Source organism: Panthera onca, chromosome B3, assembly GCF_046562875.1.
Source record: "Panthera onca isolate mPanOnc1 chromosome B3, mPanOnc1 haplotype 2, whole genome shotgun sequence".
Classification (NCBI taxonomy): domain Eukaryota; kingdom Metazoa; phylum Chordata; class Mammalia; order Carnivora; family Felidae; genus Panthera; species Panthera onca.
Genome location: NC_138344.1, coordinates 39,737,643 through 39,762,571, shown reverse-complemented (window position 1 = coordinate 39,762,571; position 24,929 = coordinate 39,737,643). Strand labels below are relative to the sequence as shown.

Genomic DNA, 24,929 nt, shown 5'->3' with positions numbered 1-24,929 from the left:
TTTTCTTTGGCTATTTGGGGTCTTTTGTGTTTCCATACAAATTTTAGAATTTATTCAGTTTTGTGAAAAATGCTGTTGGTATTTTGATAGGAATTGCATTAAATGTGTAGATTGCTGTGGGTGATACAGACATTTAATAATGGTGGCTCAGTCTGTTGAGCGTCTGACTTTGGCTCAGGTCATGATCTCATGGCTCTTGGGTTCGAGCCCGGTGTCGGGCTCTGTGCTGACAGCTCAGAGCCTGGAGCCTGCTTAGGATTCTGTGTCTCCCTCTGTCTCTACCCCTTTCCTGCTCATGGTGCTGTCTCTGTCTCTCAAAAATAAATAAAAAATGTTTTAAAAATTTTAATAATATTCTTCCAATTCATAAACATGGAATATCTCTCTCCATTTCTTTGTGTCTTCAATTTCTTTCATCAGTGTTTTATAGTTTTCAGAGTACAGATCTTTCACCTCTTTGGTTAGGTTTTTTTCCGATGTATCTTATTATTATTACTTTTTTTTCCCCTTTTCCTTTTTCCAGCTGGCACATTTATTAGCATTAAACACAAGACACTTCTCTTCCCTGACCCCAGGAAGCCATGCCCACAAAGTCTCAGGCTCCTGAAGTAGGGTCCCTCTGCCCCATTTCTGAAATAACTTCTCAGGCTTTGGCAGTGAGCTGCTGAATCTTCTGGCATGAAGCATGACAGCATGCTTTCCCTGCAGAGCTGGCTAGATTTCCTCCAGTTGGCTGGTGAGGAAGTCTATCTTCCTCTTGAAGGAGTCCCTGAAATCCTCAGCTGTCTTTTCTACATAGTAGCCTCTTCCCACATCAATGAGTACATGTTCCACATCATGTCACCTCCCAAGGACATACATAGAACTCAGCAGTGGGAGGAGTAATTCTTCCCCCTCATTGTTCTTGTTACAGCATGTTCAAACAGTCCGCAGCTTCCACATACTTGGTCTGCCCCACCTTGAGCTGGGCAATGGACGTGGGCAAGAACTCTAGTTCTTGGTCCAGTTCTTTTCTTTTTTCTTTTCTCTTCTCTTCTCTTCTCTTCTCTTTTCTTTTCTTTTCTTTTCTTTTCTTTTCTTTTCTTTTCTTTTCTTTTCTTTTCTTTTCTTTCTATTTTTGAGAGAGAGAGTGTGTGAGCAGAAGAGGGGCAGAGAGAGGGGAGGGAGAATCCCAAGCAGGCTCTGCACTGTCAGAACAGAGCCCGATTCACAGCTCAAACTCACGAACCATGAGATCATGACCTGAGCTGAAATCAAGAGTTGGATGCTTAACTGACTGAGCCACCCAGGTGCCCCTTGGTCCAGCTTGTTCTTGAGCATTTATAGCTGTAGCAGGTTCAGCTGGGTGATGTTAACTGACTATACCATGTTGGGAAGGAGGACTAACTATCTTATTTTTGGTGCAGTTATAAAATGGGATTGATTACTTAATTTCTCTTTCTGCTTCATTATTGGTATATAGAAATTGGTGTATAGAAAGTCTACATTGATTTTGTATTCTACAACTTTACTGCATTTGTTTATCAGTTCTAGCAGTTTTTTGGTGGAGACCTTCAAGTTTTCTACATAGAGTATCATGTTATCTGCAAATATCTTGCACTTTATTTCATTTTGTTGTGGGAGCTGTGCCTAGGACTTTCAGTACTATGTGGAATAAAAGTGGTGAGAGTGGACACCACTTTTTCCTGACTATAGAGGAAAAGCTCTCTGTTTTTCCCCATTTAGGATGATATTACCTGTGAATTTTTTATAAATGGCTTTATTATATTGGGGGATGTTCCCTCTAAACCTAATTTGTTGAGGGTTTTTACCATGAATGGATGTTGTACTTTGTTAAATGCTTTTTCTGCATCTATTGAAATGACATTGTTCTTATCCTTTCTGTTATTGATGTGATGTATTATGTTGATTGATTTGTGAATATTGAACTATCCTTGCAACCCAAGAGTATATCCCCTTGATTGTGATGAGTGATTTTTTTAAGGTTTTGTTTATTTATTTATTTTGAGAGAGAGAACACATGTGCACTTGTGAGCAGGGGAAGGACAGAGGGAGAGAGAGAATCTTAAGCAGGCTCCATGCTCAGCACCAAGCCTAATGCAAGGCTCCATCCCACGACCCTGGGATCATGACCGGAGCCAAAATCAAGAATTGGACATCCAATCAATTAAGCCATCCATGCGCTCCTTGGTGAATGAGTTTTTTAATGTATTGTTGGGTTCAGTTTGCTAGTATTTTGCTGAGGATTTTTGCATCTATGTTCATCAGAGATTTGGCCTGTGGTTCTCTTTTTTTGTGGTGTCTCTATCAGGTTTTGGTATCAGGGTGATGCTGGCCTCATAAAATGAATTTGGAAATTTTCCTTCTTTTTCTATTTTTTGGAGTAGTTTGAGAAGAATAGGTATTAACTTGTTAAATATTTGGTAGAATTCGCCTGTGAAGCCAACTAGTCCTGGATTTTTTTTTTTTTTTTTTTTTTTTTTTTTTTTTTTTGAGAGCCAGCATGAGTGGGAGAGGGACAAAGAGAGAGGAGGACAGAGGATCTGAAGCAGGCTCCACACTGACAGCAGCAAGCCTGATGGGGGGCTCAAACTCACAAACTGCAAGATCACAATCTGAGCTGAAGTCGGATGCTCAATTGACTGAGCCACCCAGGGGCCCCTGGACTTTTTTTTTTTTTTTTAAGTTTATTTATTTAATCTCTTGACCCCGAGACCAAGTGTCACACGTTCTTCCAACTGAGCCAGCCAGGTGACTCAAATTTGTTCTTTATTTTATTAGTTATTTATTTATTTAAAATATTTTAAGTAATCTCTACACCCAACATGGAGCTCAAACTTACAACCCAAGATCAAGAATTGCATACTCTACCAATTAAGCCAACCAGGTGTTCCATAGTTCTGGACTTTTGCTGGGGGTTTTTCATTACTGATTCAATTTCTTTGCTCATTATTGGTCTGTTCAAATTTTTTTTTTCCGTTTTAGTTTTGGTAATTTATATGTTTTTAAGAATTTATCAATTTCCTCTAAGTTGTCCAATTTGTTGACATATAGTTTTCATAATCTCTTTTAATTGTTTGTATTTCTGTGATGTTGGTTGCTGTTTCTCCTCTCTCATTTGTGATTTTATCTATGTGGGTCCTTTCTCTTTTTGATAAATCTGGAATGAAGTTTATCAATTTTATTAATTTTTTCAAAGAATCAGCTTCTGGTTTCATTGATCTGTTCTTTTATTTATTATTTAAAGGTTTATTTTTGAGAGAGAGAGAGTGCGTGGGGAAGGTGCAGAGAGAGAGGGAGATAGAGGATCTGAAGCAGGCTCTGAGCTGACAACAGTGAGCCTGATTCAGGGCTTGAACTCACAAACCGTGAGATCATGAGCAGAGCCAAAGTTGGATGCTCAACTGACTGAGCCACCCAGGCACCCCTATTTATTATTATTATTATTATTATTATTATTTTAATGTTTATTTATTTTGAGACAGAGAGAGACAGAGCATGAATGGGGGAGGGTCAGAGAGAGGGAGACACAGAATCTGAAACAGGCTCCAGGCTCTGAGCTGTCAGCACAGAGCCCGACGCGGGGCTCGAACTCACAGACTGTGAGATCATGACCTGAGCCGAAGTCGGCCGCCTAACCGACTGAGCCACCCAGGCGCCCCTATTTATTATTTTTTTTAATGTAACTTCTGTGCCCAACATGGGGTTCAAACTTGTGACCCCAAGATCAAGAGTCACATGCTCTACCACCTGAGCCAGCCAAGCCTCCCCTGTTCTAATGTTTTTTCTAGTTTCTATATCATTTATTTCTGCTCTAATATTTTTTTCTTAGATTTTTAAAAAAAAATATTTACTTTTTGAGAGGGCGAGAGAGGGAGAGAGAGAGTATCCCAAGCAGGCACCGCACTGTTAGCATGGAGCCCTTTGCAAGGCTCAGACTCATGAACTGTGAGATCATGACTTGAGCCGAAATCAAGAGTCAGATGCTTAACCAACTGAGCCACCTACACACCCCTTCTGCTCTAATCTTTATTATTTCCTTCCTTCTGCTGGCTTTAGGCTCCCCCCCCCCCCCCCCCCAGTTCCTTTAGGCATAAGGTTAGGTTGTTTATTTGAGATTTTTCTTGCTTCTTGAGGTAGGCCTGTATTATATGTACTTCCCTCTTAGAACCACTTTTGTTGCATCCCAAAGGTTTCGGACCATTGTATTTTCATTTGTTTCCATGTATCTTTTTTATTTCTTCTTTTATTTCCTGATTGACTCATTCATTGTTTAGTAGCATATTACTTAACCTCTATGTATTTGTGGTCTTTCCAGATTTTTTTCTTGTGATTAACTTCTAGTTTCATAGTATTGTGGTCAGAAAAGGTGCATGGTATGGCTTTGGTTTTCTTGAATTTTTTGAGACCTGTTTTGTGGCCTAATATGTGATCTATTCTGAAGAATGTTCCATGTGCGCTTGAAAAGAATATGTATTCTGTTTTAGGATGGAATGTTCTGAGTATATCTGTTAAATCCATCTGCTCCAGTATGTCATTCAGAGCCCTTGTTTCCTTATTGATTTTCTGTTTAGATGATCTGTTTATTGATGTAAGTGGTGTGTTAAAGCCTCTACTATTATTGTATTATTATCGATTAGTTCCTTTATGTTTGCTATTATTTTATGTATTCGGGTTCTCTGATGTTGGGTCCATAAATATGTACAGTTATTATATCTTCTTGTCAGATTGTCCCCTTTATTATTATATAGTACCCTTCTATGTCTTTTGTTACAGTCTTTGTTTTAAAGTCTATTTAGTTTAAACATAAGAGACTCTTAAATATAGAGAACAAAAAGAGGGTTACTGGAGGGGTTGTGGGAGGAGGGATGGGCTAAATGGGTAAAAGGCTTAAGGAATCTACTGAAAACGTTGTACCATGTGCTAACTAACTTGGATGTAAGTTATAAAAAATAAATAAATTATAGAAAGTAAAGTCTATTTTGTCTGATGTAAGGGGCACCTGGGTGGCTCAGTCAGTTAAGCATGTGACTCTTGATATTGGCTGGGATCATCATTTTACAGTTCATGAGATTGAGCCCCGTTTCTGGGGCTCTCTTTCCCAGATTGGGATTCTCTCTTTCCTCTCTCTCTGCCTCTTTCCCCTCTCATGTTCTCTCTCTCTCTCTCTCTCTCTCTCTCTCTCTCAAAATAAGTAAACATTAAACAAAATAAAGTCTATTTTGTCCGATATAAGCATTGCTACTCTGGCTTTCTTTTGACATCCATTCGTATGGTAGATGCTTCTCCACCCCTCACTTTCAACCTGCAGGTGTCTTTAGGTCTAAAATGAATCTCTTGTAGTCAGCGTATAGATGGGTCTTGTTTTTTGTTTTTGTTTTTTTTTAATCCATTGTCTTAATCTCTATGTCTTTTGATTGGAGCATTTAGTCCATCTACATTAAAAATAATTATTTGTTACTAAATTTTGTTTATTTTGAGAGAGAGAGTGTGCATGTGTGTAAGTGGAGGATGGGCAGAGAGAGGGAGAGAGAGAGAATCCAAAGTAGGCTCAGCTGGGCTGACAGAGTGGAGCCCACTGTGGGGCTTGATCCCATGAACTATGAGATCATGACCTGAGCCAAAGTCAAGAGTCAGATGCTTAGCTGACTGAGCCATCCAAGTGCTCCCATTCAAAGTAATTATTGATAGATATGTTTTATTGCCATTTTATTACTTGTTTCATGGTTATTTCTGGAGATTTTTCTCTGATTCTTTCTTATCTTTCTCTCATGGTTTGTTTATTTCCTTTAGTGATATATTTAGATTTCTTTCTCTTTATTCTTTGCATATTTATTTGTAATTTTTTAAATGTTTATTTTTGGGACAGAGTGTGAGAGGGGGAGGGGCAGAGAGAGAGGGAGACACAGAATCTGAAGCAGGCTCCAGGCTCCGAGCTGTCAGCATGCAGTCCAACGCGGGGCTTGAACTCACAAACTGTGAGATCATGACCTGAGCTGAAGTCAGACGCTTAACTGAGCCACCCAGGCGCCCCTATTTGTAAATTTTTTTTTTTTAACATTTATTTATTTTTGAGACAGAGAGGGACAGAGCATGAGCAGGGGAGGGTCAGAGAGAGAGGGAGACACAGAATCCGAAACAGGCTCCAGGCCATGAGCTGTCAGCCCAGAGCCCGATGCGGGGCTCGAACTTACGGACCGCGAGATCATGACCTGAGCCCCGAAGTCGGATGCCCAACCGACTGAGCCACCCAGGCACCCCAGGTGCCCCTATTTGTAATTTTTTATTGTTTACCATTAGGTTTGTATATAACATCTTCTGCATATAGTGGTCTGTATTAAGTTAATGTCTGTTTAAGCTTGAACCCATTCTGTACTCTGGTTCTCTCCATGTTTTTCATATATGTTGTCATATTTTATATCCTCTTTTTTTTTTTTTTTTGAAAGCGTGAAAGAGCAGGGTCAAGAGGGAGAGGGCGAGAGAGAGAGAGAGAGAGAGAGAGAGAAAGAGAGAGAGAGAGAGAATCCTAAACAGGCTGCACACTCAGCATGGAACCCAATGCAGGGTTCAATCCCATGACTCTGGGATCATGACCTGGGCTGAAATCAAGAGTCGGATGCTTAACCGACTAAGGCACTCAGATGCTCCATCTTTTTTTTTTTTTTTTTTTTTTTTTATGAGGTCCTTGACTGATTTTTTTATAGAAGCATTCATTTTTATTGCTTTTGTGTTTCCTATCTTCATACTGTCACTTTTGGTCTTCCTTTTCCATTCACAGAGTCCCCTTTAGTATTTCTTGCAGGGCTGGCTTCATGCTCATGAACTCCTTTAATTTTTTGCTTCTCTGTGAAATTCTTTATTTCTTCTTTTATTTTGAATTTTAACTTTGTTGGATAGAGTATTCTTAGCTGCAGATTTTTTCCCACTTAGCACTTTAAATATATCATGCCAGTTTCTTCTGGCTTGGAGAATTTCTGCTGAAAAATCTGCTGATAGCCTTAGGGATTTTCCCTTATAAGTAATTGTCTTCATTTTCCTTGTTGCTTTTAAGATTTTTTCATTATTACTATATTTTGCCAGTTTAATTATAATATGTCTGGGTGTGGGTCTGTTTTTGTTGATTTTGAGGGGAGTTCTCTGTGCCTCCTGGATCTGAGTATCTGTTTCCTTCCCCACATTAGGGAAGGTTTCAGCTATTATTTCTTCAGATAAATTTTCTGTTTCCTGTTCTTCTGGGACTCCTATAATATGAATGTTATTACATTTGATGGAGTCACTGAGTTCCCTAAGTCTATTCTCATGTCCCATAATTCTTCTTTCTCTCCTTTGTTCAGCTTCATTATTTTCCGTTATTTTCTCTTGTCACTAATTCATTCCTCTGCTTCTTCCAGCCTGCTGTTCATTGCATCAAGCCTGTTTCCAATCTTTTTTTATTATACTCTTCATCTCTGATTCTTTTTGAACTCTTTTGTCTCTGTGGTAAGGGTCTCACTGAAGTCTTCCATTCTTTTCTCAAGCCCAGTGAATATCCTTAGGATTGTTGTTTTAAATTCTCCATCAGGCTTGTTACTTATATCTGTTGCACTTAGATCTCTGGTCGTGGCCTTCTCTTATTCTTTCATTCGGAATAATTTCCTCTGCCTTGGCATTTTGTCTAAGTCTCTGCCTTCTTCTGTTTGTTAGAAAAGCCAGTTATGTCTACTGCTCCTGAAAGTAATGGCTTTATGAAGAAGAGATCATGTAGTGTCCAGAGCCTGGCACTTCAGGGAGTACCTCTGGTGCTGCATTCAATCTGCTATAGTGTTTTGGCTGCTCTAATCCTCAGGCCAGTCATCTGCAGAGGCTCTCCTTGCCTGCAATGGGCAGTGTTTGGTCCCTGGCCTAAATGTGGTGGGCTTTAACAAGGTGTGCTCTGGTCTGCTTGTAAAATGAGACCTGTCACCACCTCTACCAGAACTAAGGCCCTGCAGAACTCTTTGGTTGGGAGATATGGTATAGATAGGGGTTTGTGCTGATCTAGGGAAGGGGCCCACTGTGCTGGCACTGAGAAGGATGGTCCTACCAGAGCACAGGGAGGTGGGACTTGGTGTAAGCAAGTTAGGTAGCCAGTGTCCATGCTGCACTTTTTCATGCAGGTGGCTCTGTGTTTATTCTGGGGGAGGGGGAATGGCACTAGCCAGCTCCTTTGTTCTCCATCTCTTTGAACAGTGTCTCTCAGGGGCACACTCCAAGAAGGGTAAAGAATCTTCCTTTGTACCCCAGGTGCTCTTCAGATTGCTATTTCCTCACTGTCTGCCCATGGGTTGTTTGTCTGCCTTCTTTCCAGGAGCAGCCTGGATAACTCTGCACTGCAGCCGAGCCCAACCCACTGACACTTCAGATTTCAGGATTTAAGCCTCACTGGTTGCAATAATTCACAAAATTCAACCCCTCTCGCTTTCTAAGCCAATGGCTATGGGGAAATGCTCTCCTTGTGTGTTCCTCTGAGTGTTCTTTTCTCTAGCCCTTCTCCACGACCACATGTCCTTCCCCTCTACAGCACCTGTGATCTGTTTCTCCCCTAAACCACATCTCCACTCTTCCTACCTTCTCCGATGTGGTCTCTACTCTCCCTTTAGTTGTGGAGTTTGTTTTGTCAATCTTCAGGTTGATTTCTGGGGTATTGAGGATGATTTGATAGTTACCTAGCTGTGTTCATGGGACAAGCAAGCCTAGGGTCCTCCTACTCTGCCACCATCATTCCCCCTCTCTGACACTTCCTCTTGATGAAGAGACCAAAAAGCACTTAAGTTCATTCTCCTAAGGCTCCTGTTACACTGTCATCCTTCATCCACTCATTCTACAAACATTTTCAAGACTTTGATCAAATACATAATTTAATATTTTTTCTCATGACCCCCACATATTGAAAGAGTTTTGCCCACTGCATTTATCAAGTAAAAATTTATTCATTTCCATTTGTAATTAATCAAAAACATATTTGACCACCAGCCAGAGTTCTGATTAGCATGAGAATAGAGTGCTCTCCCAGAGTGAGTCTAATACCAGCCTAAGTTGGGGAGGACCATGGGGAGGGGCACAGCCATGGACATGTAACTGGGGCCCAAGGGTGCAAGAGCACTTGGCTCTGGGGATTCAAACAGACTAGGCTCAGCCACTCACTGCTGATAAAATACAGAGGCAGAGAGAAGAGTGGAAGTGGAACAAGAAAGGAATTTATTTCAGTGAGGCCAACACCAGGAAGACAGTGGACTAGCATCTCCAAAGTGTTGAAAATGCTTGCAGGTTAACGTAAGGCAAATGTGGGACTAAGGTTGGTACACGCAGGTGGGTAGTACAGGTCCATTATTGTCTTGGGGTCAGTCAAGGGTGAGGTCTCGCTGGCACAGAACAGTCCCTATTGCTTGAGGGGATAGTTTTAGTTCCCATCAAGGGATGCTTTGCCCACAGTCTTTTGCCTGAGTCAAGAGATAAGCTGGAAATAATTTAATCAATTAGAAAGTTCAGACTGAGGTCAAAATAGAGGTAGTTGAAGACCTCTTTCAGACATGTTGAAACACCTCCCAACTCCGAGACCACCTTCTCCTTGCTGTGTCCTCAGCCCTAGGCTGGGAACCATTGGCCTCTCATTTGCACACTGTGGGGCAGACAAAAGTTCAGGTAGTACAGTTGTGGCAAGAGGGTGAAAGTGGGTGGGGAGATGTGGATTCTTGTCCCAGCTGTGTGACCTCCTCCCGTTGCGGGTACCCTCTCCAGGGCTTGATTTCCCCATCTGTCTGGGGATGGCCTGAGTTAGGTAATCTCCAGGTTTCCCTCCAGGCTCTGACTTTTTATGATGCTAAACCCTAGGCTCAGGAAAGTGGAGATAAGAGTGTGACAGAAACAAACAGCCTGTGATTGTAACTGCCCCTGACTTTGGTTCCACAGCTGGTCCCACTAGGCCTGTCAGAGACGCTGCTCCCTATGGAGATGAAAGACCCCACAGGGCCATAGCAGGACCGTATGGTCATGCCAAGATGGCCAGGTTGGACATGCTGGTGCATGCTTATACACGTGCACACTTGTACACACACACATAGTGCACACACCTGTGTATAAATACACACAAACGTGCATGTGCCCATTCATCTACAAATGCATGTGCACGCACACACACATATGCACAAACACACTCATCCCAAGTGCTGCATGCTACACAACACCACCAAGTTTGCAGACCTGCCCTCTTCTCTGCCCTAGCTTGCCAGCTACTATTTCTTGGGGTTTGTCTGTGAGGCTGGGGTGGAGCATCCTGCTGGCCCAGATGTGTCAGCCTCTGTGGGTGGGGCTGAGCCCACAGGTCTGCAGCCTGCTTTTCAAGAGCAGAAATCAGGCACAGGATGCAGGCTTTCCTCTGTAAATGTGCTGCTTTGGGTCTCTGTTGGTTCCCATTTGCTAATATCACATTAATCTTTATTTTCTTCAGTATCGGCCACAGGGTAATGGAACCCAGCAAAATGGGGACTCACATTGCTGATGGGTAGGAGAAGGGGAGAGAGGGAATGAGACGGGGGTGGGGGGGCATGGTGGGCAGACAACAGGCAGGTGAGAGCAGCTGACTCCATTTTGGCCCATCATTCACATCTGTATCCCCTCATTTACCCTGCACTCCCTGGGCTCAAGAGATGTTTCTTGAAAGGATAAATTATTGCCTAACTAGATGTGACACAAAGACACAAAAGGAGGGAGGCTGGTAGGAGAGGGGAGATGAATAAACCTAAGCCAGGGAGGACAGGCCTGGGGCGGGGGGGGGGGGGGGGGGGGGAGCTTTTCTTTTCACATGGTAATTAAAAAGGGGTTGTACTGACACTGTAGGACTTGGTAAGAACATTAAATTATGAACATGGCATTTCTTTTCCTTCCTATTTTCTCTTGAGATAAAATCTGTCCCTGTTATGCTGTGATCCTGGGCGATCTCTCTTAGAGCCTCAGTTTTCCCATCTCTAAGCTGGGCCTTCCTTTCCCTCAAAGGGTCATCATGAAGTGAGATAATGGAATAAGAATGGTGCTTTGGAAAACAAACATATGTGCCTTATTACAGGGATGATGTGCCCACATTACAGTGGAAAGACAGGGCAGCCTGGGTGGCTCATGAACCATGAGATCATGACCTGAGCCAAGATCAAGAGTAGGATACTCAACTGACTGAGCCACCCAAGTGCCCCAACAGTGTTTTATCTAGAGTTTAATTTTTATTTTATTAAAAAAAAATTTTTTTAATTTTTTAATGTTTATTTCTTTTTGAGACAGAGACGGTGAGAGGGGCAGAGAGAGGGGGGAGACACAGAATCCAAAGCAGGCCCCAGGCTCTGAGCTGTCAGTACAGAGCCTGATATAGGGCTTGAACCCACAAACCCGGGAGATCATGACCTGAGCCGGAGTCAGACGTTTAACCTACTGAGCCACGCAGCGGCCCTTCAGTTTAGTTTTTTTTAACACTGTTTTATTTTTCATTTAAAAATTTCCCAAATGCTAAGTATTTGTATGCATATGTTTTAGCTTCATTACTTATTGCCTGGTGATTTAAATTTTTTAAAGATTTAGGGGTGCCTGGGTGGTGGTTTGTGAGTTTAAGCCCTGCATCGGGCTCTGTGCTGAAAGCTCAGAGCCTGGAGCCTGCTTCAGATTCTGTGTCTCCCTCTCTCTCTGCCCCTCCCCTGCTCACGCTCTGTCTCTCCCTTTCTCTCAAAAATAAATACACATTAAAAAAAATTTTTTTTTAAATTTTTTTTAAAGATTTAGTTAATGTTCTTGAATAGGTAATACATCCCCAGGGTACACAATTTGCAAGGTTTGCTGTGGCTTAGGCAGGTGGGATTCCTGGGTGAGCCTGTGCCTGGCTCATGCATGCATCCTGGGCCCGCTTTGGGCAGAAGCAAAGGGTGGGAACTTGAGTGGGGTTTTGGCCCAGTAACAGCAGGTTCACTCCCAGCCCTGGCTCCAGGGGCACTGTCCAGCCTGGCCAAGGAGAACTGGAGGGTCAGAGAAACAGGTAGACAGGGACCAGGGAAAAAGAAGGACACAGGGAAACAAGAAAAAGGCCCGGTGAGTGTTAAAAAGAAGACAACAGGCCCATAATAGAGTCATTTATGCCAAGCCCCTCATCACCAAACCAAGACTTAACTTACAGTTTTGGCTCTCCTAGAAATGCACTCTTAAACCGGTCAATCAGAAATTATCAGATCAGCACTAGTGAGGTCATCTGCTTGATAGATAGACCCCTGTTATCTCCTAAAAGATAGGGACTTTGCCACAACCAATCCAGATTTTTGCTAGTGTAACTTCTTTGTTCCCACACTCTTCTCCCTATAAAAGTTCATTTTTTATAGCTCCTGAGAGCTCCTTTCTATCTGCTAGATTAGATGCCACTCTGTTCATAAATCATTGAAGAAAGCCAGTAAGAGGGACACCTGGCTGGCTCAGTCAGTAGAGCATGCAACTCTTGATTTTGGGATGGTGAGTTCAAGCCTCATGTTGGGCATGGAGATAACTTAAGAAAATAGAAAGGGAGTGAGAGAGAGGAGGAAAAGAAAAGAAAAGAAAAGAAAAGAGAAAAAGCCAGTAAGAGGTTGAGAATGTTCTCTGTTGTGGGTGCCTGGCTGGCTCAGTTGGAAGAGCATGTGACTCTTGATCTCAGGGTCACAAATTAGATCCCACATTGGGTACAGAGATTACTTAAAACAGAATGTACTCAGTTGAATTTTGTTTTTTAACTAGATGATAATTCCAACTTGGAAACAAGAATGTCTAGAGATTCAATCATTTCTAAACCAGCTAAAATCAATGGATGGTGCTTGTTGGGATTGAACTAGGTGTTTACCAATAGGAAAAGCTCCTAGGATCTCTTTTATTTTTAAATTGTGGTAATATTGGTATATAATATTGTATGTTTCATGTATATAACGTTATAATTTGACTTTTTGGTTAGGGGGTTGGAGAGAGAGAGAGAGGGAGAGGGAGAGAGAATCTTAAGCAGGCTCCACTCCCAGCATGGAGCCCAATGTAGGGTTTGATCTCACAACCATGAGATCATGACCTGAGCTGAAATCAAGAGTCAGGCACTTAATCGACTGAGCCACCCGGGCATCCCTATAACCTGACATTTGTATGTGCTACAAAATAATCACCACTCAAAGTCCACTTACCATTATCAGCATACAAGTGAGTCCCTTCACCCATTTTGCTCACCCCCTCCCCACTCCCTTTCCCCTCTGGTAACAACCAGTCTGTTCTCTGTATCTATGAGTTTGTTTTTGTTTTGTTTATTTGTTTTTAGATTCCACATATGAGTGAAATTATATGGTATTTGTCTTTCTCTGTCTTTTATTTCACTTAGCATAATAACTTCAAGGTCCATCCATGTTGTCACAAATGGCAAGATTGCATTCTTTTTTATTACTTTTATATTACTCAGCTGTAATATTCCATTGTATGTATGAATATATGTATGTGTATATGTGTGTGTGTGTATCCTTCCATCTTTGGATCAATAGATAAAGAAGATGTCATATATATATATGTGAATATGAATAGACATTTAGGTTGTTTCCATTTTTTTGGTGTAAATAATGCTGCAGTGAACACAGGGGTCAGGTATCTTTTTGAGTTAGTGTTTTCATTTTCTTTGGATAAATACCCAGAAATAGAAAAGCTGGATCATATGGTAGTTCTATTTTTTTTTTTTTTTTAAAGGAGTCTCCTTCCTGTTTTCCATAGTGGCTACACCAGTTCACATTCCCACCAACAGCATATGAGGGTTCTGTTTTCTCTCTATCCTCTTCAGCACTTGTTGTTTCTTGTCTTTTGATAACACCCATTCCACCCTTTCTAACCAGTGTGAGGTGATAGTTCATTTTGGTTTTGAATTCCCTGATAATTTCCCTAATAAATTAGTGATGTTGAGCATCTTTTGATGTGCCCGTTGGCCATCTATATGCCTTCTTTGGAGAAATGTCTATTCAGGTCTTCTGCCTCTTTTTTTTTTTTTTTTTTTTTTAATGTTTATTTGAGAGAGAGAGAGAGACAGAGTGTGAGTGGGGGGTGAGGGTTGCAGAGGGAGAGGGAGACACAGAATCTGAAGCAGGCCCCAGGCTCTGAGCTGTCAACACAAAGCTTGACGCAGGGCTTGAACCCACGAACCATGAGATCATGACCTGAACCAAAGTTGAACACTTAACCAGCTGAGCCACCCAGGCACCCTGTTTTGTTTTGTTTTGTTTTTAAGTTAATTAATTTATTTTTTTTGAGAGAGAGAGACAGCCTGAGTGGGGGAGGGGCAGAGAGGGAGAGAGAGAGAATCCTAAGCAGTCTCCATGTTGTCAGTTGCAGAGCCTGATTCAGGGCTCAAACTCATGAACTGTGAGATCATGACCTGAGCCCAAACCAAGAGTCAGAGATTTAACCCACTGAGCTACTCAGGCACTCCCCTCTGTCCATGTTTTGATTGGGTTGCTTGTTTTTTTGCTGCTGAGTTATATGAGTTCTTGTCAGATATGATTTGAAAAAAATCTTATACCATTCAGTAGGTTGTCTTTTCATTGTGATGATGGTTTATTTTGCTTTGTGGAAGCCTTTTATTTGATATAGTCCCATTCTGGTTTTGCTTCCCTTGCCTTTGGAGTCAGATCCACAAAAAGTCAGTAAGATTGATGTCAAGAAGTTTACTGCCTATGTTTTCTTTGAGGAATTTTATGGTTTCAGGTCTTACATTCAAATCTTTAATCCATTTTGAGTTAATTTTTGTGTATGTTGTAAAATAGTGGACTACTTTCATTCTTTGCATTCTGGCTGTCCAGTTTTCCCAACACATTTGTTGAGGAGACTGCCTTTTTTCCATTGTATGTTTTTGGCTTCTTTGTCATAAATTAATTGTCCATATATATGTGGTTTTAACTCTGGCTCTCAATTCTGTTCCATTGATCCATGCATCTGTTCTCCTGCCAAACCCTATCATTTTGGCTACTAGAGCTCTATAAGTATAGTTTGAAAGCAGAGAATGGGATTTCCGAACCTCCAGGTTTGTTCTTCTTTCTCAAGATTGCTTTTGCTATTTAGGATCTTTTGTGGTTCCAGACAAATTTTAGAATTATTCTAGTTTTGTGAAAAATTCCCTTGGAATTTTGCTAGGAATTGCATTGAATCTGTAGGTTGCTTACACTAGTATAGACATTCTAAAAATGTTAATTCTTCTGATCCATGCACACAGAATATTTTTCTATTTATTTGTGTCTTCTTCAATTTCTTTCATCAGTGTCTTATAGTTTTCAGAATACAGGTCTTTCACTTCTTAAATTTACTCCTAGGTATTTTATTCTTTTTGATGTAATTGTAAATGGGATTGTTTTCCTAGTTTTTCTGGTTTCTCTTTCTAGTAGTTCATTATTACTGTATAGAAATGTCTCAGATTTCTGTATTTTTATTTTGTATCCTGCAACCAAATTCATTTATTCTTTTTTTTAATGTTTATTTATTTATTTTGAGAGCGAGTGTGTGCAAGCACGCACATGCACGCATGTGTCACTGGGGGAGAGGTAGAGAGAGAGGGAGAAAGAGCAAGTCCCAGGCAGGCTCTGCACTGTCAGCACAGAGCTCGGTGTGGGGCTCGAACTCACATACCATGAGATCATGACCTGAGCCAAAGTCACATGCTTAACCAACTGAGCCACTCAGGTACCCCTGAGTTCATTTATTAGTTCTAACAGTTTTATAGTGGAGTCTTTTGGGTTTTCTATTTATAGTATTATGTCATTTGCAAATAGTGACACTTTTATTTCTTCTTTTCCAATTTGGATGCCTTTTATATCTTTTTCTTGCCAAATTGCTATGGCTAGGACCCTCCCCCCCTTTTTTTAATGTTTATTTTTGAGAGACAGGAAGAGACAGAGCACAAGTCGGGGAGGGGCACAGAGAGAAGGAGACACAGAATCTGAAGCAGGCTCCAGGCTCTGAGCTGTCAGCACAGAGCCTGACACGGGGCTTGAACCCATGAACCATGAGACCATGACCTGAGCTGAAGTCAGACACTTAACCAACTGAGCCACTCCAGCACCCCAAGGACTTCTAATATTATGCTGAATAAAAGAGGCAAAAGTGGGCATCCTTGTCTTGTTCCTGATCTTATAGGAAAAGATTTCGGCTTTTCACCATTGAGTATGATGTTAGCTGTCAGTTTGTCACATATGGCCCTTATTATGTTTAGGTACATTCCCTCTCTACCCACATTGTTGAGAGTTTTTTTTTTTAATTTATTATTATTCTAATGTTTATTTATTTTTGAGAGGGAGAGAATACAAGCAGTGGAGGGGCAGAGAGAGGGAGACAGAGAATCTGAAGCAGGCTCCACGCTGTCAGCACAGAGCCTGACACGGGGCTCGAACCCATGAACTATGAGATCATGACCTTAGCCGAAGTTGGATGCTCAGCTGAGCATCCAGGTGCCTCGAGAGTTTTTATCATAGATGGATGTTGAATTTTGTTAAATGCTTTTGTTCTGCATCTGTTGAGATGACCCTATGATTTTTATCCTTCATTTTGTCAATGTGGTGTATCATATTGATTTACAGAAGTTAAACCACGCTTGCACCAAGGTCCTCAGAGCAGCCGTGGGAGAGAAGGAAAGAAAAACAGCCCTGGTCCTATCTTAGACTGCTGGCGGAGAGTAAGGATGCACAGTGTCTTGGGGTGGAGGGAATCATTAGGTGGGCTGGATTAGATTCACAATGCACGTGCCCCACACCCAGCAAATCCTCTCATTTCTGCCGTACAGAAACACATGCTGATGAGCACAGGGAAACAATGCAAGGATGTTCGTGAAGCACTGGAAATTGGAAACATTGTTTAGCATATCCATATAGGAAAGTCTGTATTCCACAGAAAAAGGCCCGGAAGGATACGCAAAACTGATAATGGTATTATCCCTAGGAGGGAACCGGGCTTGGAATGGTTGAGAGGGAACTTACACAACATTTTTTTTTTTTTCCTTTAAACAAGGAGAGGCTCAGTCTCTCAGTTGGTTAAGTATCTGACTCTTGATCTCAGCTCAGGTCATGGTCTCACGGTTTGTGATACCAAGCCCCACGTCGGGCTCTGTGCTGACAGTGTGGAGCCTGCTTAGGATTCTCTCTCTCCCTCCCTCTCTCTGCCCCTCCCCTGCTGGCATGTACACGTGCTCTCTCTCAAAATAAACTTTAAAAATAAACAGACAAGGAGAATGCTTCTGTGTATTGCTTGTTTGAACTAAATCAATACATTTTTCTTACACTTGAGGATGAACCAAGTTGATTGTGAAAGAGGAGGGATTTGGGCAAGAAGAGAAAGCAGAGAGGTTTGGAGGTGAAGGAAGACCATGAGATGATAGGGAGAAAGATGGGTGAAGAGGATATTTAGGACTCTGGTATGTGACCTGCGGTCTAATTCATCCGCTGGCACCTCTTCCAGGTTCTTCAGCAGACTTAAATAGCTTTTCAATTTGTTATTGGACATTGGGCTTTTCTTTCAAATGTAAAACTGAGGTTGCCCCCAAGGCAGGCTGGTGTTATTTGGATTATAGCTTTTTTGACAAATATTTATGGAGAACTTTCTATGGTGGGCCCTGGACATAGAGGCGGCGGTAAGAGCTCCCCAGTGACCTTTACTGCCTTAAGATAAATCACACAATGAGGCAGAAACAGAGGGTTGTGGAGCAGAGGAGGGAGCGTTTATTCTGAGACTTATGAAGGCCTCATGGGGGTGGAGACATGGGTGTTGAGCCTTGACACCAACACGGGAATGTTCCAGCGAGAAGAACTGGGAAAATGTGTCTTGGGCTGTTTGGTGAACTTCCTCCCAAGGTTCTACGTTGTAGTCTGTGGGTCGGAAGAGTCCTAGGAAGCATGTTCCTTTGTGGCCAATGCTAAAGGCACGCCCACCCTGAGAAGCCGCTAGAAGGCCAAGGACAAACATCAGTCTAAGTCCCTCATCACAAACTGTTGGCATCATGGGACTCCAGATGCTAAAATGAATATAGCATCACATGTGAATTGCTTGTGGCAAAAATATTATCTGACTCTCTAGTCAGGAGGAAACATGAGACAAATCCACACCATGGGTCACTCTGCAGGACCACTGACCTTGTCCCTTCAGAAATGTCAGTGTCAGGAAGAGCAGAGAAGGATGGGTCGGTTCTGGGACAACACAGAGTAAAGGGACATGACAGCCAAGAGAGTGTGTGAGCCTTGGTTGGATCCTGGATCTGGGAAACACAGCTAAGGTGGACATTGTTGGGATAACTGAGGACACTGGATAATGGACTATACATTAGATCACAACTTTGAATCTTCTTTCTTTTTCTTTTAATGATGGAAATAAAAAGAACTTTTACATTATGTTGTTTCCCTGGGGTGGGAAGACGCAGGGGAAGAGAACCCATTATTTTACAAGGAGAACAAAAGTTTGGGTTCCAATCCTGGCCCTGCCACTGCCTGCCTATGATAACTGGAACCAGGTGTGTTACCAATCCGAGCCTGTTTCAGTGATGGGAAGCAGGGATTAGATGGGGCCCACCTGGTGAGGCTGTTGAGGGCCAACCTAGTGCACACAGGAGAAGCCTCAGCCAGTGGGTTAACCCATGTCAGGCACCTGGTCACGCTGGTAGCATCCACAGAGTCGATCCCTCCAGGGACTCCCTTCCCCCTGTGGGGGAGAGGCAAATGGGGGTGTGTGTGTACCTCTTTGCGTCCCTCTACCACTTCTCCCCCCTTTTCCCAGCCAGCCCAGAATAGGTGCTGTGCTCCCAACTAGAGTTTTCAACCTGAGGGTGCAGCCTAGAAACATGGTTTAGATCCCCTTTGTTGGTTTCCAGCAAATTAAAATTTATCTCTCAGGGAGGAAATGAGGGGGTTGAGGTTTTTTTCTTCTCCTTAATGGGTCCTGATGAAGGAAATGAATGCAGAGAAGGAATCAGAAATACGATCCGCCGCTTGCCGGCTTGGAAAGGTCTGGGGGCTCCCTGAGCCCTCAAAGGGGGCAGCTGGGCACAGGGTGTTTTATTGTATAATTAACCTTGACCCTTCTGGGTTCAAAGAGAAAGGTTAGCTGGAAATAAATCAATAGTCTGGTCTGGTCACTTCAAAGGCTTCAGAACCTGCTGGAAAATTTCATATTGTTTCAGTGTGTAAATTGGAATAGGGTGTGTGATTCTTTTTGAAAGGCTAGGAGGGTTAGGCCTAAAATTGAAATTAATTTTGTATCCACTTCCTTTAATCAAGCAATCAGGAGGCTTTATTGTGTATCTTGTTGCAGGGGCGGGTGGGAAGGCCCTGGAGAAAACACTCAGTGACCTTTGTGTGACCACTGGGCAGGGCTCTAGGACAAAAGGCATCTCTCCAAGCTTAGGAAGCACCTACCCTCCCCAGCAGTGAGCAGTCTTTTATTTGGACATGTCTGGAATTCTTAGAACTACCAAACCATCACCATCCTAATATATAACGTTCATTGAGTACTTACTGTGGCCCAGGTGCCCAGGATTTTTCTAGTTATTTTCTCATTTGATCTTCCCAACAGCCCAATTAGATTAAGTGCCATTATTATCTGTGTCACAGATGAGGAAATGGAGCTTCAGAGAGGCTAAATAGCAAGTCCAGAGCCACTGTGAGGTTTTCAAAGTCTTTTCAGTGCTGTGGCTTAAGGAGTGAAAATAAGAGCCCAGGAACCTGAGCTGCAAATCACCCAGTCTCCTGTCTCTTCCCCAAAGTCTTTGGTAAACATGGCCAGGGCTGGTTTCTCTTAAAGTCTCTCTTGGCTTCATTTCCAGGTCACCTTTCCCCTCTCTCTCCTCTTCCTCCCCCCACTTCCTTCTTTCCTCTCTCCCTCCCTCCCCCCTTCCCTTTGTCTTTGCTTTCCTGCTTTCTAGCTTTCTTTCCACAAGCATTTATTGAGTTAGTGCTACTCCATGTCAGCTCTCCCTGAGTCATAAAGAGATGTAAGACACCATGCTTGTCCTTAGGAAACTCACTTCCTAAGTTCTCCAGGCAAGGATGACAGACATTTTGTGCATATTTGTTGCAGAAGGAAGTAGCTCTGAATGAGAGGGTTAAGCAAGGTGCAGAGGAAGGGCAAAAGCAGAAGTGGTTCTAACTGGAGAGGATCAGGGAAGACATCAGGAGGAGGCAGTGTTTGAAAGGATCTCGAAAAAAGGGACCAGTGGAGTGGGCTCATTCCAGGGTGCGGAAACTTCTTGCGGAAAGGCTTGGAGGCACCATTGTGCATAGTGTGTACTAGAGAAGCCAGGAGTCCAACTTGAAGGATTGGACTCAATGATAGGAGCCAAGAATTAGGCTCTGTTCTGAATAATAATAATAATAATAATAATAATAATAATAATTAATAGCAACCAAGGTCCTGAATGCCTTATATAACTTACTTGTTTACTGCTCACAACCTGTGAGGTGGGTGCTATCCTTATCCATAGTTTATAGGGGAGGAAATGGTACCAGACGTTAAGGGATATTCACTGGGTCACAGCTGGACAGCGGCTGAGTGGGGATTACAAACCCAAGCCTGTGCTCTTAGCCACTGGATTACACTGCCTCTTGTGAGGGGACCTTGAATGCTAGGTCAAAGCTGTTGTACTGCTCTGGGAACAATGGGAAGCTATGGCAGGTTCCTGATCTAACCCGCATTTTAGGACATGCCCAACTTTGTCAACCATCCTACTCTTGGGTCTGACATTCCTGGGTCTCTCCTTAATATTCAAAAAGAAAATCATCATCTCAGCCAGTTTAGACCATTCCCTCTCCTCCCTGTCCCTGGGTTCCCCTGCCCCTTTCTCCTCAGTACACAGATAACAAGTCAGCAGACAGGGAGGCCCATGTTCCAGCCCTAGCTCTACAACCTCACTTCTCCAGGCCTCAGTTTCCACTTCTGTTAAACGAAAAGATGACATTAAGTTCAGCCCTGCCCCCCACGAGGCTTAGAGAAGACTCAGATGAGGTGATATGGAGGTATTCTACAAAATGCCACAAGAAATAATAACGGAGGTATCATCTTTATCGTGGGGGCACTCAGGACTCCACAGAGGCTCCATGCAGCCGATGATAGCTTCCTGGCTGCTCAAGCAGCACACCATGTCCTTTTACACTTCTATGCCTTTGCTCCTGCTGTGCCTTCAGCCTCAGAGCCTTTGCCTCCCTCACCATTCCTCTTTGAAGCCTTCCTTAATCCTAGACTTATGTGAATTGTGTTTTCTTTTTAAGTAATCTCTGCACCCAGCATGGGGCTCAAACTCACGGCTGCAAGATCAAGAGTCACATGCTCTTTCTACTGAGCCAGCCAGGGACCCCTGAATTGCATTTTCTTCTGTTTCCACAGCTTGTTGCTGCTATCATCCAAGTATTTGGATAGATTGCAATTATTTTTCTTCAAGCCTGTACAGAAAGTTCACTGAAGGCCTGGTCTGTTTCTCTCTTGTACGGGCTGAGCACATCATAGCAGCTAGCTTCTATCAGACCCAAGTCCCCATAACTGTAATCCTTGCTAATTCCACAGGGTGGCAGCAAACCCCTCCAGTCACAGCCCTTCTCCTGGGAGAGCGGAGCGTCCAGGCTGGGATGTTGTGTCCAGAGACTCCCTCCAGCACATGCACGCCAGGACAGGTGCAGAGGTCCCTTCAAGCTTCCTTCCTTCTTCTTCTTCTTCTTTTTAAAAAGTTTATCTATTCTGAGAGAGGAAGAGAGGGAGAGATAGCGCAAGCAGGGGGGGGGGGGGGGGGAGAGAGAGAGAAAGAGAGAGAGAGAGAGAGAGAGAGAGAGAGAGAAAATCCAGAGCAGGCTTCATGCTGTCAGCACGAGCCCATCAAGTGGCTACCTCTCATGAACTGTGAGATCATGATCTGAGCCCAAATCAAGAGTTGGCCACTTGCTTACTTTATTCTTTATCCCACTCTTCACCTTCCACTTGGGTCACCTTGCCTTGCCCACCCGTTTCTCTGTATGTAACAATGGGATTATTTGAACACAAACTGCACACTTCCCTTATTACAAACTCATTGAGTCCTTTCAGCTGCTTTTAAATGTTTTAAGTGACAGCTTTATTGGGCACCTGGGTGGCTGAGTTCAAGTCCCACATGTAGCTCTCTGCTGTCAGCACAGAGCCTGCATCTGATCCTGTCCCCCTCTCTTTCTGTACCTCCTCCACTCACACTCTCTCTCTCTCTCTCTCTCTCAAAAATAAGTAAACGTTAAAAAAAATAAATCACAGCCTTATCAAAATGTAATTCATATACCATACAACTTACCCATTACAGTAGGCAACTTGGTAGTTCTTAATATATGGCTGTGCAACCATTACCATAGAAAATTCTAAAACATTTTCATCACCCCAAAAAGAAACCCTGTGCCAATTAGCAGTCACTCCCCATTTTCCCCTAACCCCTAGCCCTAGGCAACCACTTAATATGTTCTCTGTCTCTATAGATTTGCCTACTCTGGACATTTTGTACAAACAGAATCATACACAATACATGGTCCTTTGTGACTAGCTTCTTTTACTTAGCTTAATGTTTTCAAGGTTCATCCTTTTTACTGCTAAATAATATCCTATTGTATGGATATACCACATTTTGTGTATCCATTCATCAGCTGGTGGACATTTAAGTTATTTCCAGTTTTTATCTATCACAGATTTTTTTTTTTTTTTTTTTTTGAGAGAGAGAGAGAGCAAGCGGGAGAGAGGGGCAGCAGGAAAGAGAGAGAATCTTAAGCAGACTCCATGCTCAGCATTGAGTCCAACACGGGGCTCAATCCCACGACCCTGGGATCATGACCTGAGCTGAAACCAAGAGTTGGATGCTCAACTGACCGAGCCACCCAGGAGCCCCATCATAGTTCTTGTAGTTATGAACATCGATGTACAAGTTTTTTTGTAAACTTTTGTTTTTTCATTTTTCTTCAATATATACTTAGGAATAGAACTGCTGGTCATCTAGTAACTCTATGTTCAGCCTTTTGAGGAATAGGCAGACTGCTTTTCACAATAGCTGCACAATTTCACATTCCCACCAGCAGTGTATGAGGGTTCTGATTTCTCCACATCTTCGACAACACTTGATATTACATGACTTTTTTATTCCAGCTATGCTATTAGCAACAAAGTCATATGCCATTGTGGTTTTACTGTTTATTTATTTCATCAATGTGCTTATTGGCCATTTGTGTATCTTCTTTGCAGAAATGTATATTCAGATCCTTTGCCCATTTTTATCTGTCTATCTATCTTTTTTTAAGATTTTAAATAATCTTTACACCCATGTGTGGCTTGAACTCATGACCCTGAGATCGAGAGTCGTGTGCACTTCTGACTGAGCTAGCCAAGTGCCCCACCTTTGCCCATTTTTAAATTGGGCTACTTGTCTTTTTATTATTGAGCTATTATTACTGAATCATGAGTTCTTTATATATTCCAGATACAAATCCTTTATCAGAAATATGACGTGCAAATATTTTCTCCCATTCTGTGCTTGTCTTATCATTTTCTTGATGGTTTCATTTGAAACATAAGCGTTTTTGATTTTGATGGTGCACACTTTATCTGTTGTACCTTTGGCATGATGTCAAGGAAGCTATCACCTAATCCAAGGTTACAAATATGTACATCTATGTTTTCTTCTGTTTTAGCTTTTACATTTAGGTGTTTGCTCCATTTTAATTTCTTTTTACATGGTGTGAGGTAGGGGTCCAAATTCATTCCATTGCATGTGAATATCGACTTGTCCATTTGTTGAAAAGTCTCTTATTTCCCTAAGAACTGTATTGATATCCTTGTCAAAAATCAATTGACCATATATGTGAGTGTTTATTTCTGGGCTCACAATTCTATCTCATTGATCTGTATGTCTGTCCTTATGTCAGTACCCCACTGTCTTCATTACTGTAGCTTTGTAGTAAGTTTTGAAATCAGCAAGTGTGAGTCTTCCAACTTTGTTCTTTGTTCTCAAGATTGTTTTGCTAGTCAAGGTCCATATGAATTTAGGCTTAGCTTATCAGTTTCTGTAAAGAAGCCAACTGAGTTAACAACCCTTTGAGGTAGGAGCATATTATCCCTATTTTACAGATGAGAAAACTGAGGCCTAAAGAAGTTAAGTCATCTGCTTGTGGTCGCATGATTAGGAAATGGCTGAGCACAGGGTTCAGACCACATCAGCCAGACTCCAGCTGGGCCAGAGCACCACCTCGGCTCCAGAACATACCATGCTTCTCACTAGGAGACAGAGCTCATCATTCTCAACAACAGAGTGTGAGCTCTGGGCTAGCTCCCAGGTAGCTAAAATCTGAGGGTATGTGGCCACTGAGCCACCAGTTAAACTCCAGTTAAAGAAGGACCTCTCTAAGCTGATACCTGAGCAGGGCATGGAAGAGAAATCACTCCTCCCGGGACTCCAGTTCTTCCTCCTCCCACCTCATCCCCAATAATTGGAGGCTTAGTCACGGGAGGAATGACCCCAAGTTTCCAGGTGCAAAACTCCCCTGTTGTTTAACCCAAGATGATACCATGCTAGCCAGGGATTGGCCCAAAGAGTTTTTTCTTTGTAACTTCATGACAGTGTCCCCAGCATTCCAGTTAGATGTCCCATTCCTGCATGCCTTCATTCAATAGGTACTAAGTGGGCCCTGGGAACACAAATTCCTATAGTGGGGAGTCAGACTGTGAGGCAAGGAAATAAGTGCAGGAAGTTGAACAGCACAGGACATTGGCATTCAGGGGAGAAGGAGCCCCAGGCAGTGAGCATTTTGGAGTGATGGCCAGGACCAGACCCTGCACTGTGGCAATAGGCACACGGCACAGGGTGACACAAGCTGTTTCATGAGAGAGTCACTGGTCCCTTCTGGCTCTGTCATTCTGGGGTCTAGCATCCCAGG

At 42.6% G+C, this 24,929-nt stretch overlaps 1 long non-coding RNA gene across 4 annotated transcripts in view; it reads left to right on the top strand.

Moving 5' to 3' along the window:
- LOC132668990 (uncharacterized) overlaps positions 1-24,929 on the top strand; it is a 37,362-nt gene that overhangs the window by 7,337 nt on the left and 5,096 nt on the right. The window contains exon 1 of one of the 4 annotated variants that reach the window (XR_013556326.1): positions 16,605-16,696. The exons of 2 other annotated variants lie outside the window; for them this stretch is intronic. This is a non-coding gene — a long non-coding RNA (uncharacterized LOC132668990). Of the gene's footprint in view, positions 1-16,604; positions 16,697-20,890; positions 21,669-24,929 lie in introns of those variants that run through there. One more of the 4 variants, XR_013556325.1, reaches the window with a different exon arrangement.